This window comes from Brassica napus, chromosome C2 (genome assembly GCF_020379485.1).
Source record: "Brassica napus cultivar Da-Ae chromosome C2, Da-Ae, whole genome shotgun sequence".
Lineage (NCBI taxonomy): Eukaryota > Viridiplantae > Streptophyta > Magnoliopsida > Brassicales > Brassicaceae > Brassica > Brassica napus.
The window spans coordinates 18,726,462-18,746,393 of record NC_063445.1 but is presented as its reverse complement, the minus strand read 5'-3'; the positions used below and the strand labels follow the sequence as shown (position 1 = coordinate 18,746,393).

Here is a 19,932-nt window from a genome sequence, read left to right as displayed (position 1 = left end):
CCATCCTCGAACAATTGCCGCATATGCTGGAATAACAATCATATATTCTGAATTCCCACTGAAATACCATACAACAAACCCTTTTTAGAAAGGATTCAATAACCTCGAGCTGACCTGACCCATTGCAACAATATTCACTACTTCAAAAGCAGACTTGCAGACCTGAGTGTCAAAATAGGTAAACCAAGTCAAACCAAACCATATCTAAATAGTTTTAAGCTTATATGGATTATTGATTAACCCAACTCACTTGACAAACGGATTGGTTCAATCCATAATTCATTTAAGTTAATGTTTTTTTTTTTTTTGACAGCAAAGAATTTACAGACTCATGTTGACTCTGTAAACCAAATCGGTAACTCCGCATCCATGTGAACGACAAAGGACGATTGTTTCCTAGCACTGCGTGCTAGACTATCCGCCCGAAGATTCGCTGTCCGAGGTACATGGACGATAACTGAGTTGAGGAAACTTCCTTTGAGAAGCTTGATGTCTTCCAGATAGCTTTCGAATGCTGGCCATTCTTCTGGTTCCGAAACCATCTTCACCAATTGAGAACAATCCGTTGCAAACGTTACCTGAAACTGTCTTAAATTCTTCATACATTCCATTGGCCTAATCAATGCCTCTACCTCCGAATGAAAGGGTGAAAGACATGCCCTTACATTCCTTGCCCCTAGCAGCCCATCAAACCCTGGTAAAGTACTATACCAGCCTTGTCCTGAGAATGTATCCTTATCTTTCTATGAACCATCTAGGAAACACCATCGACCTTGTGTCACTAGGGGGACGCTGGTCTGTACCGAGAGCCCTCTCGTTGGGTCATTTCCCACATGTGCATCTGCCCAAAGTGATGATTCTAGTTCAGCTAATTGAAGAGTATCTCTCGGATCAATATCCAGATTACTGAAAACTTTGTTATTTCGAGCTTTCCAAATATACCATAAAATCCATGCAAACTGATGATCATCCATCTTTGGCCGGACTCTCCAAAAAAGATGATCCATATTAGCAAACAATGAAGTGATAGGAAAGATATTAGGAGCTGACGGAATCTTGGATAATGCCCACACTTGCCGTGCCGGTGGACATTCAAAAAATACATGGTTAATTGATTCTTCAGGTTCTCCGCATCGAGCACAATATATATCTCCATGTATCCCTCTTGCCTTTAGATTTTTCATTACCGATATACATCCTGAGAGAAGTTGCCATAAAAAATGCCTTATTTTTGGGGGACACCGAACTTTCCAACAGAAAGCTTTAAGTATATCCACTGTAGGGCCATAAAAAGCTTGCGGTTTTTCCCTATCAGGATAGACCCGTTCCACTTGATAGCCTGATTGGACTGAATATTTTCCAGTGTTAGTAAAATGCCATCCATTCCTATCCTCAAACTGATTCATACTTAAAGGAATACTTTCAATTATTTTCGCATCCGTAGGATCAACTAGAGTCCTAATTACCTGTAAATTCCATGAGCGAGATTCCGAATTTATGAGGGAATCCACTGTAAGGTCCGGATAAAAGTTGGGAAAATTTTTGGTTGCTGGTCTCGGGCGAGTGGCTGGGATCCAAGGATCATCCCATACAGAGATAGACGAACCTGTTCCCACCCTTTTAATTAGTCCTTTACAAACCAGAGATCTAGCAGAAATAATACTCCTCCAGCCATATGACGGAGAAGAAGAACGAATCGGTTCCAGGGGTGAAGCATTCCTGTAATACTGTCCTTTGAAGACTCTTGATAAAAGAGTATTTGGCTTTTCTATCAGCCTCCATAGTTGCTTTCCAAGCATTGCCGTATTAAAATCCATAAGATCATTGAAACCTAACCCACCATTATCTTTGGTTTCACATAATTTATCCCATGATTTCCAATGCATACCTTTAGAACTTCCTCCTGGGCTCCACCAAAACTGAGCAACTGCACTTGTCAATTTTTTAACGGTAGTCTTCGGTAACCGATAAACAGAGATAACATGATTGGGCAGGCCCGTTACCACCGATTTAATAATTACCTCTTTTCCTCCTTTAGTAAAAAATCGGAATGTCCATCCATTAACCCTATTATTCAAACGTTCCTGAACAAAACCAAATACCTGTATCTTAAACCCTCCAAGACTTTCTGGCAACCCTAAGTAGGATCCCATGCCTCCTATATTTTGGATTCCCAGAACATCCCTCAACTCTTGACGATTTGGTTCTTCAATCTTATGCCCAAATTGAATTGAGGATTTCTGGAAATTAATTTGTTGCCCTGAGACAGCCTCATATTCCTGTAAAATCCTAAGAATAGTTTGACACTCCTCCTTGTTTGCCTTGCAAAAGAAAAGACTATCATCTGCAAATAGCAAATGAGAGATTGCTGGACACGCTCGTGCCACCTTTAAACCAGTAAGTTATTTCTCTCTCTCTGCCCTCTTAATATTCGCGATTAATGCCTCAGTGCACATAATAAATAAGTACGGAGACAGAGGATCCCCCTGCCGTAAACCTCGTTGAGGGATAATAAGTCCATGTGGCTGCCCATTGATAAGTACCCTATATTGAACCGAAGAGATACATTCCATCATCAAATTGATCCAATGGGGATCAAATCCCATTCTGTGTAGAAGTGCCACAATAAATTTCCACTCAATCCTATCATATGCCTTACTCATATCTGTTTTGATTGCCATAAATTTGTTCTGACATGACTTATTTGTCCTCAGTCCATGAAACATTTCATGCACTATAAGAATATTATCCGATATTAACCTGCCCGCCACAAATGCCGATTGTGTCTCCGAAATTAGCCTTGGAAGGCAAATTTTCAATCGTTGACACAAAACCTTCGAGATAATCTTATAACCAACATTGCAAAGACTTATCGGCCGTAATTCCGTCATCCTTGTGGGTCTCTCTACTTTCGGAATCATACAAATATTAGTCATGTTTAAACGTGGATCCATATTTCCTGTAAGAAGAAAATTATTCACCATCTCAACCACATCCCTCTTAATTATATGCCATGAGTGCTGGAAGAAAAGAGCTGTCATCCCATCCGGTCCTGGCGCTTTCTCTGGATGCATCATAAATAAAGCTTGTCGGACCTCTTCCTCCGTTGCCATTCTCAGCAATATTTGATTCATCTGGGGAGAAATAGATGGTGTTATCTCCTCCAAAAAACTATCAAATTCCGTTGGATCCGTGGTCGTGAACAGACTCTCAAAATAATCAACCGCCACCTTCTCAACCCCTTTCTCATCCGTTATCCAGTTACCTGTTTCATCATGAAGACCCACTATTTTGTTATGAACCCTACGCTGCTTCGTCAAAGCATGGTAAAATTTAGTATTTAGATCTCCAGATGAGTACCAGATATTCCTGCTTTTCTGATGCCAATATTCCTCCTCATCCTTATAAGCCTCCTGCAATTTCCTAGAAACCTCAATAATCTCTTCTTGTGATCGATTATTATCCATTTGCACTTCCTCAAGTGCCTGTTGAAGCTCCTGAATTTTATCTTTTCCATATGGTTGATTATATTTACGCCATGAAGATATTTCATGACGACAATTAGTAATTTTGGTAACAAGATCTCCTAATTGTCCTTCCTGACTCTCCGTCCAGCCTGTTACAATCGACTCCATAAGATCCTCTTGGCCAATCCATCTTTTGTCAAATCTAAATTGCCCACTTCTTTTCCTTGTAAATTTATCCTCTAAGAAAGCCACCACTGGGCGATGGTCAGATCCCACCATCTTTAGATACTCTGTATAAGAACATGGGAAAAGCGTATGCCATTCCTCATTTGCCAAATCTCGATCCAAACGACATCTGACTGTCACTGCTCCTTTCCCTTTGCCCCTTCTTCCTTGCCAAGACATTGTATTTCCTCGAGCCAGAAATTCTAGTAAACCACTATTCCTTATCATATTATTGAAAGGGATGAATGAAGTAGCACAACGAAGAGAACCCCCATCCTTTTCATGATTCCCAGTAATTTCTTTTAGATCCCCAATAATAAACTAAGGTTCTGAACGTGCCAAACCAAATCGGGTTAGTCTCTCCCATACTTGTTCTCTTAGCTTTGGCACCGGATCCCCATAAACAAAAGTAAGAAAGACTTGTTTTCCTTTAACCACCGCCTCAATATCTATCATTCTATTGCTAGAATAAAGAATCTTCACCTGATACTCATTATAATAAAAAAGAGCTAAACCACCGCTCCTCCCATTAGGATCCACAGTAGTCACACTATCATATCCAAAGTGTGATTGAAACCCTTGTACAAACTCGAAATCCTGTTTCGTTGCAGATAAAAATAAAAAATTCGGTTTGTGTTTATGCCATGTCTCCCGAAGATAACTTATGGTCCAATGACTCCCAAGTCCTCTACAATTCCAGCTTAATATTTTCATATAGTTAATGAGTTAGTAGTTTTAATGGTTAATTCATGAATAATAATTATAAAATTTAGATAGCTATTTAAGTGAAAATGTTATATTTTTGGGGTAAATCATAAAATATTTTTTCAGATTTTAAGAAAACATGGTTTTACGGTTTTGACACAGCATTGTGATTTTGATGGAAAATACGGTTTTGCTATTTTTTTTTCAGGAAAACACAATTTTGCGATATTGCCAAAAAAATTGATTTTCCGGTTTCGGCACAAAACTCTATTTATGGTTTTGGTTGAAAAAAATAATTTTGCAAACACAATTTTGCAGCATTGACGAAAAACATGATTTTGCGGTTTTTACGGGAAAACATGATTTACGGTTTTGATGGGAAATGCCGTTATAGTTTTGGTAGGAAAATTTAGTCTACATTTTTTTGTGAGAAAACATAATTTCACGGTTTTGGCGGGCGGGAAAACACGATGTTAAGGTTTTGACAGAAAAAACTCATTTTTTTGGTTTTGGCGAGAAACTCGATTTTACGATTATGACAGCAAAAATCAACTTTACAATTTTGGCAGAAAAACTCGATTTTACGATTTTGGCGAAAAATTTTGTTTTTCTAATTTGTGAGAAAACTCAATTTTATGGTTTTACCGGAAAAACTCATTTTATTGTTTTGGCGGTAAACATAATTTTGCGGTTTTAGCGTGATTTGTTTTTTGTATTTTGGCTGGAAAATTTTAATTTTACGAATTTGGCAAGAAACGATTTACGGTTTTGGCGTGAAACCACGATTTTACAATTTTGACCAAAAAACTTAATTTTACGGTTTTGCCGGAAAAACTCGACTTTACGATTTTGGAGGGAAAATTCGATTTTACGGCTTTGGCAGAAAAACTCAATTTTGCGTTTTGTGTGGAAAACCCGATTTTGTGGTTTTAACGGAAAACTTATTTTTTTGTAGTTTTGGCGAAAAAGTACAAATATGATTTTGCAGTTTTTATGGAAAAACTAGATTTTTGACGGGAAAACATAATATAATTTGGTTTATGTAAACAACCAAAATATTATGTTTATATATATGAGAAAATTAAAATTTGTTTATTAAATTTGATTTAAATATATAAGAAAAATTTATAAAACTTGGTTAGTAGAATGTGTTTAGAAATCTTAAATTTTTATTGGTTTGATTATGAAAGTCGTTGTCCATTCCAATCCAAACTCGTCCATTAACCATATACCCAATTTTTATATACATTAAGATTCATGGTTTAGATTGGGCTGAATTGATTCATTAATTTTTATCCATTTTGATATCCGTACTTACATATTAAGACGACACCAGAAGTTCATCAAACAATGGAGATTTCTGTAACGAGAAATTTGGGATTGGAGTTAGGGGGGAGAGGAGAGTAGCAAAGGAGATGTTCAGTATTAAGCGGCTAATGTTTTTACTATCGTTTATTATTTACTTAATTTACTTATGAATATTTAACAAAGTTATGTCATTAATCTGGTGATTATCGTCAAGTAAGGAGATTAGTGATTAATTAATGTTCTAAGCTCTAGGATTTTGCCTAACTAAACACCGCTATGTCATGATTAAAATATGCTTAGAGAGGTAAGAAGGTGAGTGAAATAGAACAGTTTTCAAAACAGAAAAATAAATCATAAGAAAAAAAAAAGCAAATTAGATAAATTAAAACCTCATATAAAGAGGACAAAAACGTAGTCTTTTGTAAGAAGACTGGTTAACAAAGTGAAAAAGGCCAAATCATAAGATCTAATTTAACTTTTGTGTTTTTGTTTATTATCAAGAAGATATGTACACATGCTCCGTTGTTCCAGCCTCTTACTTTCTCCATTTTATGTCTGCAGGCTCCATTATTTACCATTTTGGTATAAACAATTTTCTGACTTTTTCTTTTGTTTTATACCATATATTTATTGGAGCATATCAAAATAAAAGGTACATTTTATATAGTATTGGCGTATTGCACTACTTTCTGTAATGCTCGGTCGCCCATGGCTAATAGATTTCCATTTCGTCCGACGAATAATTTTAGAATGAATTTGAAAAGAGTAAAGACCACAATTAGCACTAGATTTCGACTATTTTGTCCTAAGATTCCAAAGTTAAAGTAGTGTAGTTCTTGGCTCTTGTTTCCAAAAGTGTAATTGCATTATTGGATTTATGATAATCTACGTATGAATCAAATATCGTGAGTAAAGATGTCACAACTGATCACTTTTAGACTCGTAGTAATAAATAGAAAAAACTGTGTAAAAAATATCCACATAGGTTAAAAAATAACAGGGCAAGAGGCGACCTAACAACCATGTAATCCGACAACCAGACTGTTATGCAGGGCCGGCTTAATAGTGAGGGCGGTCAGTGTGACTGCCCAGCTCCGCTCTAAACCCAGTAGACTTGAACAACATTTAGACATACAACACACACAAAAATCCAGCTAAAATATCAAATAAACATATTTTTGGATGCTCAATCTAAAAGCTCCTGGAAAATTAATTTACATTTTTTGTAAAACTTAATACCTTAAAGAAGTTTTTCCCAAGGGCCCCTCTTCGTATTAAGCCGGCCCTGCTGTCATACAACACCCTTCCTAGTATTAAGAAAAGTGGGCAAGTACATATCTTATTTGACCTGGGATAAAACATTTCAAACATTCACATATTTCCCACCAATCTTCTTATATAAAGAAGTGTTTACTCTCTCCTGGTGATGCCACGTAGGCAGACACCTAGATAAGTCGATCGATCTCGCGGCGACACGTGGCATGTGCTTTCGAAACACGGCGTTTCATTAAACGCAACTGTGATGGGCTTTCTTCGTGTTTTGCGTGTTGGGCTCTGGGTAAGTTGTTCTCTGCCCGAAACGATAACATTCTCTCTCTAACCCTAATTACTCGATCAAAGCTTCACGGATCGTCTCTTCATTTCTGCGACGGCGATGCATGACGAAGCTTTGTGTTTTCTGAAACCCAGGCTGATAACAAGTGACCTAACCCTCTCAACCCGCGTGTCTTCATCCCGTTCTTTGTTGTCCGCCGTTCGAAAGCTGCAGTCGACATGACAAATCAAGTCGATGGGTTTCGATTGCGTCGTTTGATTGTCACCACGATCAACATGCATGATTTCTTCCTCCTATTTCAATGGGAAATCAAAAACGTACCTTGCTTTCAGACGGTGAATCTACATATATAAATAGGTGAGTCTTGCTTCTGAAGATTTCATCATTTTATTCATCACAATCATATTAACTCTTAAATCTTTTGCAGAACACAATGACAAACTCCTCTCGCTATGAGCTATCGTCTATGAGAGGAAGCCTAAGACTTCCTGGATGAAAGACAATCGTCGGAAACGATATCGGCACAATAGGAGGAAAGCTGTGATAGAAGAAAGGAGGAGGATGAAAGCGGTGAAGGATAAAGAGAAAGCCATTGATGGTGGTGAAGGATAAAGAGAAAGCCATTGATGGTGGTGAAGAGAGAGAAGAGATCATTAATGGAGAGTGGGACAAAGCTAAGGCCAGGATACATGGTGATAAACAATGGCATGATTCATTATAAATCAAAGGTAACTGCTTGGAGCTCTTGAGTATAAATTTGTTTCTTCTCTGCAAGTTTTCTTTGTCCCGAAAAAAATTATATGGATTCATTGAGCTCTGAAGCAAGGAAGAGTCCTGATCTTCTTTGTTGGCTGAAATGGTAATGTCTTCTCTGCAGTCAATTAAGGTTAGGCTCCATGGGGAGTCTATACGCGTTAACAAAGGTATCGTCTTTGTTTCTGGAGCATCCTATATTTTGTTTATTAAGAAATTCTTACGGAACTATCACTCTTGCGGATGGCTCTCTTAGGAATTTGCTAACACTTTGTTTCTTGGATTGAAATTCTCAAGATACGAAGAGCTTGGATGTTGGTGCTAAACTTTTCATTGGAAACCTTGACCATGCAAGTATATCTCTTGGTGGTAATGGTAATTTTACTCTAACGTATTGGTACGTACGGCAACTACAATCTCTGATAAGGTTCGGTTTTTACAAGATGTGGATGAACAGATTTTTTGTGATACGTTCTAATCCTGAAGTAGAATCTTTTAATTAATATGTCCTTTGTTGTAGGGAAAAGAATGGTTGTACGCATATGAGTAATATTCTCTCAGTTCTTCATTTCAGATAATGTAAGGATCCTGATACCATGAACTGGTTTCGGTTTCATCAGGCTCCTTTACATATCTCATGCTGCTATTGAGGTAATTCTGTTTATTTTTAGCTTCTTTCGTGGTTATCACTTTTATAAACCTGGCTATCAGAAAGATTCCCAAACTCCCAATATGTTTCACATAAATATCTTCTCTATCAACTCATTCTATGAATGAATATTGCAGGGAATGACCGGATAATATCTCCGTAATTTACAAATGACAGTCTCTTAAGCTTACAAGAAAGACACCGACGGCGAGCACATACAAGTCAGTAATCATATGTGCAATCTCTACAATGTTTAAATGCATTGGTCTTCCAAAACCAAACCTGAATAGTGAATACTCACAACGTCTAAGCACACTTCTATGCAGGAATGTATGGTGCGTCTTAGTGTGCATGCCGGCTCACAATTCATTTTTACATATATTATTAACATATAAGTTTAGATACACCACAGTTAAAAATTCTGAGTTTGTCTCTTGCAGTGACGAAACCGAGGAGAAGATGAGAGCTTTAATGAAAAAGTTTGGGCTGTAAGGTCAAGATCCAAGTCATTAAAGGAGAAGCTCACTTCGTTGTGGTCAGAGAACATTACAGAAGTTGCAAGGGAAGGAAGAAGTGACGAAGTAGAACTTAAATGGGACAGTTACGAAAAAGTAAACCGAGAGATTTCATATGACAAGCTTAAATTGGCTGAAGAGAAAGCAATAACAAAGGAACAAGACAAGATGAGAGCAGAAGAAGCTGCACACGCCAAGACAGAGAAGATGAGGAGAGTTGTGGAAAGAAATACATCAAGAGAGAGAGAGAGAGAGACCAAATAAAAGGAAGCACTGAAAAAACAAAACAGAACAAGAAGAATGCAACAGCTTCATGTTCTAAACTGAAGAAGAGACTCACATAGGTATAAGAAACTATTCCTTGGACGCCTCAGACAAAGCAAGAAACTAACTTGATGATTATTTGGTTTTGTATATTTTTCCTCTCAGATTCACAAGAAGAAAACAAGTCTTGGTATAATTCCTATTGGAAAGTATATGGTGCTCAGTTACAGCCAAGCTGGAGAAACTGGACTTGGAACTGATAAGGAAAGAGAGGAGAAGGAGGAAAAGGAGGATATATTTCACTATCTGATCATATCCAAGCTGGCAAGAACCAACGGGAAAATGGTTTTCCATCAAAATTTGTTTTTTTTTACTCTAGAATCACTGGATCCTGATTAACTCTTTTCAACTCATAGTTTATAGAGCTGTCCCATTACTGATAAAAGACTAATTCTCAGTCTCTCACTCAAACCAGAGTGACAACTGACGAACAGCTCCTACACATGAATATCCAAGAAGGTTAAGCTACTTATCAATGGTATTGGTTCCCTGGTTTACGAGAAGAAGATGAGAAAGACTTTTCACAATATCCTTAAACTTTACATCAACAGATTCTCTCTCAGTTTCAAGTTTTTTTCAACAGTTTCTTCATTGCAATGATTCTAACGTACAACGCGTATCCTCACGGTTCTCTAATAGAACAATGTTTACCTAACAGTTATCATTACATACATAGAATATAAGAGTATTTTCATAAAAACAACAACAACAGAGATGCATAGCAACGAAAGATTTGTATGACGATGCTATCTATCTTTATGGCAACACTGAGCTCAATAATTGGGACGTAGAGTTCGTCAAAGTTGAGTATCAAAGTTAATAAATTAGAGAAAGTCACTCTATTATTAATTCTCCCTCCTTGAGTTTCACAACATGAGTTTAACAGTCTCATCGAAGGTTTTTTCGAGAAGATTTCAAGCCGGCCGAGAAAGAAAAATGGTAAGTAAAGATGTCTATGGAAAGATATTAATGCAAAGAATACACGAAAAGTGAAAGATATTATAGCTTAAAAATTGTTTTTTTTTACATGATTGTAAATATAGTTAGATCGATAAAACTATTTTATCACTAAACCAAAAATTACCTATTTATAGGTCGATTTATTTTTAAGATTGGAGATAATAATTCAATTATTTTAAAGGTATTAAAAATCAGTTGTAAATAAAATTATTGTTTTTTCATAGAAACATGAATGAACAAGATAAAAGACTATTTGATCATATCAAAAATTTAATTAACTTTTTATTCATTTAGCTTGATTTCTTGAATATAATTTTAAGTTATGAAAATTAAAAAATATGAGTACAAATAATTTTAGTTTGCTCATCATGAATAAAAAAACAATTTCTTATTCACCTACCATTGTATATTTGTGTTATCGGTTCATTGTATATTTAAGATATATTTAAATACAAATGAAACCAAAAAATTAAAAAATCTAATTTAAAATATATAATTCAAGTAGTAATGAAAAAGATTCGTGGAAAGAAACACCGTCTCAAGAAATAATTCGTAGAAAAACTATCATTTTATATTTATGATTAAGTTTTGTTTGAGGTTAAGCGCTTACTTATTTTAATGTTGTCCCTGAACTGATTTCAGTTGTGTTTAAGTTATATTTTATGTATACTGGAATCGTTTTTGTAAAATAAATCATATTAATCATCAACTTTAAAATAGAAAAAAAAATCTCATAATTGTGTTGATCAATCCACTTGGATCCGTCAAAAATCAATCATTAATATAATTAACTAAATTAAATGATTTACTTTTTACTAGATAAAAATGACTTGGTTAACGAAAAATAACATTTATTCATTTTTGACTAAAAACTTAGAATTAAAATTGGTGCAGTTATGAGTTGAAAATTTTTTTTGCTAAATTTTAAAATGTAGAATTATTGTTTTATTTTTTCCTTTCTAAATATGAATAAACATTCTCAACTAAAAACATATATGTCCACAATTAGATCAAATAAAAAAGTTTCCACTTACAACACCATATAGGATAACAAACCAAAAATAAAAGTTCATTTTACAAACAAAATGGTTAGTTTGTAAAAGTTATCCCAATATTTTTTTCCAATACATCACAACCTCCTCTCTAGCTACTCCAACCAACAAACTATCATTGTTTGCCGACCCAAATACACTCTATGTGTTCTCATATGAAAAAACACAATATACCAAACAGTATACTTTCCAATATACAAAACATTAATATCTGAACAATAAAAATACAAAAATGTAACATTAATTCAGTAACAATCCGAGTGATAGGTATAACTGGAATAGTAGGTATATTTACTGTTCGAGAAATAATTTCATGTTTCCATGTTACTTTGTTTAAGTTAAAATACTACAAAACTACTAAATTGCAAACTTATATATAGTATTTGCTTGACTGGTGTGGACAAGACTAAGCAATTAATATGATCTAAGTCTTTTTCATATTTACTATTGTATACGGTTACTAATCTTAAAAAGTCCAACAATTAGGACAAACTCGCAAGTCCACCTATTCTTATTAATATGTTAATTCATAATACTTCTAAAATTTAAACAGTATGCTTTTTAAACATAAAAGAATACACTAAATATTAGCAAATAAAGAAAACCGGGTTTTGTAAACTTAATTAATCTCACCATCTCTCGAACTTGCTCACACCAGAATAAATTACTCCCTCATTTCACTACAAGAAAACACAAATTTAACGACGGCCAAAATCGTCGTTATTTCCTCGGAAAAGAAGGCTTACGAGGAAATGGCGATGAAAGGCGTTTCGTCGTTATATGATTGTCGTAAGAGAAGATTCGTCGCCATTTCCTCGTTAATTAGCGAGGTTATATTTTCCTCGTAAAGAAGAATTAAGTTTTCGTCGTAAAGACCACGTGGGGTTTCCACGTAACGCGGTCGTTGTGGTTCCTCGTAAGAAACTCGTAAATGATTCGTCGTAAAAGACCCGCAAAAACCTCTAAATAAATTCGTCGTAATAAAAACGTAAGGAACACGAAAACAATTCGTCGTAATAGAATCGTAACTAAATCCACGTAAAATCCTCGTTAATTGTTCCTCGATATTTCGTCGTTAATTTTCCTCGTTAATACATCGGGAATTAGCGACGCAATTACTTTGTTTTCTATTTACTGAATTTATAAATAAAAATTATATTTATTTAATTTATTAATAAAATTTTAATTGAAATTAAATCGAATAGAAAAATTTTTTTTGGCCGAATTAAAATGAAATTATATAATATATAAATAAGTTTTGAATTTTAAAATACAATAACAAAAAAAAAACTAATGCTGCATTGCCGCGTCGTAGAATTCCTCGCTCCTTCTCGAGAGATCTTCCTCGTTGACTTGCACGGATGTCTCGCCTGGAATGGGGTTTTGTTGTCTCATGGTCCTGAACATGGCCTCCCATTCCGGATTTGTGGCCGCTATGACGTCCAAGAAGTTCTCGAGACCAGTCATACGAGCTGTGAACGACGATTTTGTCGAGGCCAACTCGTTTTGTGTCGACGACAGCTGATGTTGTGTCGTCTCCAACACGTCGCGCAGCTGAGAGACTTCATCATCCCGTCTCTGGCCATAAGAGGAAGTCGCTCTCGGAACATCGTTGACGGAACCAATCCCCAACACACGTCCCTTTTTCTTGGGAGCGACCTTAAAAAACAATAAAATATATATTAAAATTTAAATTTTAAAGTAAAATGGAATTAATAAAAAATTTATATAAAATTTACCTCCTCGTAAATTCTATCCACTTCTATTGTGGATAAGACGACGGGTGATCCGTCGGCGGACTCCTGCGCCAGCTGGGTCTCACGCTCGTCAATACGAGCTGCCACATCATTGTAGATCTTCTCAGACTTCTCATCTACAAATGCGCCCGCCTTGTTCTTGTGGGTCCGATCGAAAAGTTCCATAAGAGTCGGTAAACGTCCCAACTCCTTGGCCTAAAAATAGTTAAGAAAGTTTTTATTATATATATATATATATATATATATATATATTAAAAATCAAAAAGTTAAATATTTAAATTACGTACCATTTCCAAACGGACGCGGGCGTGTGGCTTTTGGCCCGTACTATGTTGCATCGCCCTGTGGCCGTGCTCATCTACCGAGTTACGGGAGGCGGAGCAAGACTGGGCGACTCTCATGGCATCAGGATCCCTCCAGTAACGGATGAGGCCATCCCACACGTCCGTGGTGATGGTTGTGGGTTTGCCCCGCTCATAGCCCTTCACGATCCAGTCACCCTTCCAGTTGGAGACCGTGTCCAACAAACGTTTCTTCGCCTTGTCGATAAACTCTTTCCGCACCTTCTCAGTGACCCCCATGGACCAATTAAATTTTTGCTGCAAAAAAAAAAATATTAATAATTAGTTTAGAAAAATAAAATTTAAAAAAATATAAATCAGGAATAAATTGTAAAAACTTACAGCGTAAATCTTGAACCACGTCCTTCTGATGTAGATCGGAGTGGATTTCCAGTTGGGATGTGCCATGGAGAAGTAACCTTTAATCGTCTCGGTTACTTCTGTTGCAAGGCAGTTATCAACCCCAAACCTGGAAAAAAAAAACAAATTCAAAGTTTTAAATATTTATTAAAGTCACAAATGAATTTTAAAAAATAAATGTAACATACATACCAAAGTGTTCCTTCAGGTCGGTCGGGGTCTATGATCGGTAAGCCTTCTCTGCCTGGCAAACCGAGAATGTCCTCAACAGTGTACTGAGAGTAAGGACAACTCGCTGGCACCATCAAATCAGCATGAACCTGATGGGCGGGCATCTGAGGAGGCACATGAGGAGCTGGCATCGGAGGAGGAGCTACCGGAGGAGGCACATGAGGAACTGATGGCGATGCCGTAGAAGAAGGCGAGACTCTCTGAGAAGATTGAGTCTCGGGGACGGTCTCCTGCTGACCCGAAGAACCGGGAGCTGAAGAAGAACCGGGAAGTGAAGGCGGGTCTAACCGACTACCCGGTGGACCGAACATCTGCGAGTAGTGAGCACTACGCTGGTGTCTACGAATAGTCTGCAAAATTTAAATTTCTAAATTAAAGTCAAGAGTAAATAAAAAATTATGAACAGTATTAACTACGTAATTAATAAAATGAGGAAACCTAAATTTTGTAAACTAATTTCGTAAACTAAATTCCCTAAACTAACCACCTAATCTAAATTCCCTAAACTACTTAGAGAGGAAAGAGAGTTACCATGTTGAGAGGAAATGGAGAGGCTGTAGAGAGGAATTAGAGAGGAAATGAAGAGGGCTGCGGTTTCGCCTATATATAGGATTAGTGTTCGTCGAAAATTCGTCGCAAAATAACGAGGAAAGACAGAGGCCCGTCTTTCGTTTTGTCGCAAGGCCCAAGCAAATTAACGAGGATATACAGAGGCCCGTCTTTTATTTAACGTCGTTCTTGCGATGATTTTTGTTTTATCATCGATTTTACGTGGGCCCGTCTTTCGTTTCGTCGCAAGGCCCAAGCAAATTAACGAGGATATACAGAGGCCCGTGTTTTATTTAACGTCGTTCTTGTGACGATTTTTGTTTTTATCATCGATTTTACGTGCAAATAGCGAGGCTTTTTTTGCTATCTCAAACCCTATCTTTCTTATCTCCAAACCTCAAACCCTATCTTTCTTATATTTCTTATCTAATACTTCATATATTTCTAACCCTTTAACTTCAATATATATATTTTTTTGAATTTGAAAGGTTTAATACGTTGGAAAACAATTTTACAAATTTTGAATTTGACGTATCACACAAATCATATATGAAAGGTTTAAAAACAAAAAAAAAAAGAGAAGAAGATATTTGAATACAAATGATGTAGATTTATGTGGGCTACACTTACGTATCTCGTCATATGTGTTTCCAATATCTTTCTTCTCTTTTTTTTTTTAAGTTTATATAAAATTGAAAATTAATTTTTTTTTAGTTTATATGAAGTAGGATGGGGAGTTTTAGGGTTTGCACATTTGGGGTTTAGGGATTTGGGTTTCATTTTAGTTTAGGGTTTATATTTACCGACGAATTAACGACGAAAAGTAAAATAAAAAAGCTAACCTCGCTCATTCCACGTAAGTTAACGAGGCTCTTACGACGTTTTGGTCTTACGTGGAATAAGCGAGGTCCGCTTTTTTAATTATAAATCGTCTCTTAGTCCACGTAAGTTAACGAGGCTCTTACGACGTTTACTGTTACCGTGGAATATGCGAGGTAATGTATTATAAATCGTCGTAAAATTCCCGTGAGATAACGTGGAAAGTACGACGACTGTCTCTAAACCCCTAAAACGAAACCCCAAATCCCAAACCACATCTTCTTTATCTTCTACTTCATATATCAAACACTTCTATCCTTTAACCTCAAGCAATTCATTCTAATCCAAACCGAAAATTATAAAAACACAATTCCTTTACTTATAATTAATGTCGATATCTTATTTATAAATAAACTCCCATTATCTTTAATTATATATAATAAATCAAACTCATACAAATATGAAATACATTAATCGGATTCATCGACATTCTCGTCATCACTTGAAACATCATCATTTACATGAAACTCGTCTTCAACAGCTTCCTCCGTGGGATCTTCGGTAAGATCTTCATACTCGTGATTATGCGGATCAATGAGAAGGATGTCATCAATTTCTTGTTCAGGTTCATGAACTTCATTTATTTGTTCTTCTTGCAATGGTGGTTCTTCTCCTACGATGATTCGTCCTCGAGGTGTAACTTTGATCACGGCTAACCAATTTATACCCGACTCTCTCATCCGTGGGTATGGAAGGAAGCTAACTTGGTCTGCTTGTGAAGCTAAGATGAAGGGCTCGAATTTGTTGTACCTCCGGCCACCGTTGACATCTACTACACCGAATTTGTTCAACCGAACACCTCTATTGACGACGGGGTCGAACCATTCACACTTGAAGAGGACGCATTTTAGCTTCAATATCCCTGGGAATTCGACTTCAATAATCTCCGTCAAGATTCCGTAGAAATCTGTTTCTCCTTTCACACAAATTCCATAGTTACTGGTTGCCCGCTGTTTACCATACTCATATGTGTGAAAAGTATAGCCTCGTGTGAAATACATCTGTGATGTGGTGACCTTTACAAGTGGAGATTGAATTACTTCGTGTAACCACTTAGGATAATCTGCATCGTCGTCATAATCAACCTATTTAAAAATAAAAAGAACGTTGAAATACAAATCATTCATGTATGAAAATTTTAAAAGTATTTGATTAATACCTGATTCTTCAACCACTTAACAAAGTGTTGATCTTTTCTTTTGTCTACGTCACTTGTGGATATACCAGGAAATGTTTCTTTGACTTGTGAAACAAACATGCTGTAAATTCACATTTTACATGAATTAATCTCTCTCAATTATATAATGTATACTCAATTTAAGTTACCTTTCAAAATAACGCATCAATGGATCCTCGCAATTGAGTAGAATATAGGTGTGTGCACTATGAGCGTCTTCTTCACTCGACCACCAAACCTGTTTTGATTTCCCACCAAGTCGTCCAATCTGGCTAAAGATTTCTGGAACACCAACAACTGCATATGTGGGCGCAACGCCACCATCATCATATCTTCTTGGAGCTCTTCTTCGGGTACGTACTTTTGACGCAAAGTAGTACGATGTGAAGTGAGAAACTTCTTCTGTCAAACTTCCAGCAATTATAGAACCTTCAACTTTGGCGAGGTTCTTTGCTTTTCCCTTCAAATATTTCATGGCTCGCTCGTACTGATACATCCATCCGTAATGTACCGGTCCACGAAGCAATGCCTCATATGGGAGGTGGATAGCTAGATGCTCCATCACGTCAAAAAAGCCTGGAGGAAATATCTTCTCCAAGTTGCACAATAAGATAGGAATGTTCTCCTGAAGCTGTTCTACGACTTCTTCTTTAAGAGTGCGTGTGCTCAAATCCCTGAAAAATGCTCCAATGCCTATTCCAAAAACAATTAAACACATTGTTAGTCAAATACTATTATTGTAAACTAAACCAATTTAATATTATTGTCCTATTGTAAACTACCTGCAAGTGCTTCATGTACGTTTGTTGGAAGTAGCTCCGCAAATGCAAATGGCAGAAGTCGTTGCATAAAGACATGACAATCATGACTCTTCATCCCGGAGAACTTTTGACCCTTTTCAACACATCTTGAAAGATTTGAAACATACCCATCAGGGAACTTCACTTCTGATGCCACCCAATTGAACAAAACCGACTTTTTTTCTGAAGACAATCTAAAAATTGGAACGGGAACTTGGCCATTGCTTTTTATATGTAACTCACTTCTTGAGCAAATATCCGGCAAGTCCAACCTCGATTTTATGTTGTCTTTTGTCTTCCCTGGGACATTCAATATTGTATTCATGATGTTCTCAAAGAAATTCTTCTCTATATGCATCACATCAAGGTTGTGGCGCAGAAGAAGATCCTTCCAATATGGTAACTCCCAAAATATACTCTTCTTGTGCCAGTTGTGATGAACACCGTAAGAATCAGGCATATTACGAGGGACATGCCAATTACCACCCCAGCGAACTGTTTCGTTAGCTCCGTAGTAGTCGATTTGCGCTTCAATTTGTTCTCCAGTTAGATATGGAGGAGGAGTGTCTCTCACAACCTTTTTGTGCCTAAACAAATTCTTGTTTCTTCGGTACGGATGGCCAACTGGAAGAAATCGACGGTGACAATCGAACCAACTTGTCTTTCTACCATTCTTCAGTTGAAATGCATCTGTCGTTCCATTACAATATGGACAAGCTAATCTCCCATGTGTAGTCCATCCAGACAACATCCCATAGGCAGGAAAGTCACTTATGGTCCACAAAAGCATAGCTCGCATCGTAAAATTCTTCTTCGTTGAGCAGTCATACGTCCTCACCCCTGTTGACCACAAATCCTTCAACTCTTTTATCAGTGGTTGTAGGAAAACATCAAGTGACCTTTTTGGATGCTTCGGACCGGGTATTAATATGGTCAAGAATAAAAACTCCTGTTGCATGCACATCTCCGGTGGCAGGTTGTATGGCGTAAGAAAGACAGGCCACAATGAATATTGTCTCCCTGACATTCCAAATGGACTAAATCCATCTGTGCATAATCCGAGGTACACATTCCGGCTATTGCTAGCGAAATTCGGATGTACTTTGTTAAAATGTTTCCAGGCTCTTGCATCTGATGGATGAGTCATCTCACCATCCGTCTGAGTATGCTCGGCATGCCACCTCATCTTTCCAGCAGTCTGCTCCGATTGGTACAATCTTTTCAATCTATCTGTAATTGGTAGGTACCACATCCTTTGGTACGGTACCCTATTACGTCCCCTTCCTTGCGGCTTGAATCGTGGTTTCTTGCAGAATCGACATTCTTCCAACTTCTCATCATCTCCCCAGTAGATCATGCAGTTGTCGATGCAAACATCTATCATCTCCGAAGGCAACCCAAGACTATAAACCAGTTTCTGAATCTCATAATAAGAATCAGCAGACTCATTGTCTTCCGGCAAATACTCTTTAAATAAATCTGCCCATTCGTTCATGCAACTTTCAGGTAGATTGTGATCAGTTTTAATATTCATCATTCTAGCAGCCAATGACAATTTAGAGAGACCTTCTCTACAACCACTGTAAAGTGGTTGATTTGCCGCATCTAACATTTCATAAAACTTTTTTGAATCTATGTTAGGTTCTTCATCTTCATCATCATGAGCTACGAATGCATCAGTTACCATATCATGAACCCTATCATAATCTACCATCGGCTGATCCTCCTGATGGTAACTATGTGCATTATGCAATTGATGATCAACCGGTTCTTCTTGAAAGTTGCTATTACTACTACTAGCTTCATTCTGATCATAACTATAACCTTCTCCATGTTGAAACCAGATATAATAATTTGGCGTGAAACCTCTATTTACTAAATGCTTCCAAACATTTTCACGATTTGCCAACTTTGAATTGTTACATTTCCTACAAGGACAGAATATTTTACCGCTTTCTTGGGCGAGCGGTGTAGAATCTGCTTGATGCATAAAACGCTCCAACCCAGCAAGATATTCTTTCGTCACTCTCCCGTTAGCATCTCTATGCATATACATCCACCTCCGCAACTCGAAAATATTTCCCAAGCCCGACATTTTTTTCACGTTTTTTTTCTTGTTGGTGTGCTTAAAATTATGTTCAAACCTCCATATATATAGAAAATTTTCGAATCTGGTAGTTGAATTTTGCTAGGAATTTACGACGAAAAATTAGGTTTTTTTGAAAAAAAAACGTGTTAAGTTGGTGGATTTCTCGTTCTTTCCTCGTAAGTTATTTCCTCGTAAAAATCATGCTAAAATTACGACGAATTTGCGACGAAACACAT

General features: G+C 36.8%; 1 pseudogene; it reads left to right on the top strand.

Moving 5' to 3' along the window:
* Positions 1–6,629: 6,629 nt before the first annotated feature.
* On the top strand, positions 6,630–9,996 carry LOC106354938 (annotated as a pseudogene).
* Positions 9,997–19,932: the final 9,936 nt, after the last annotated feature.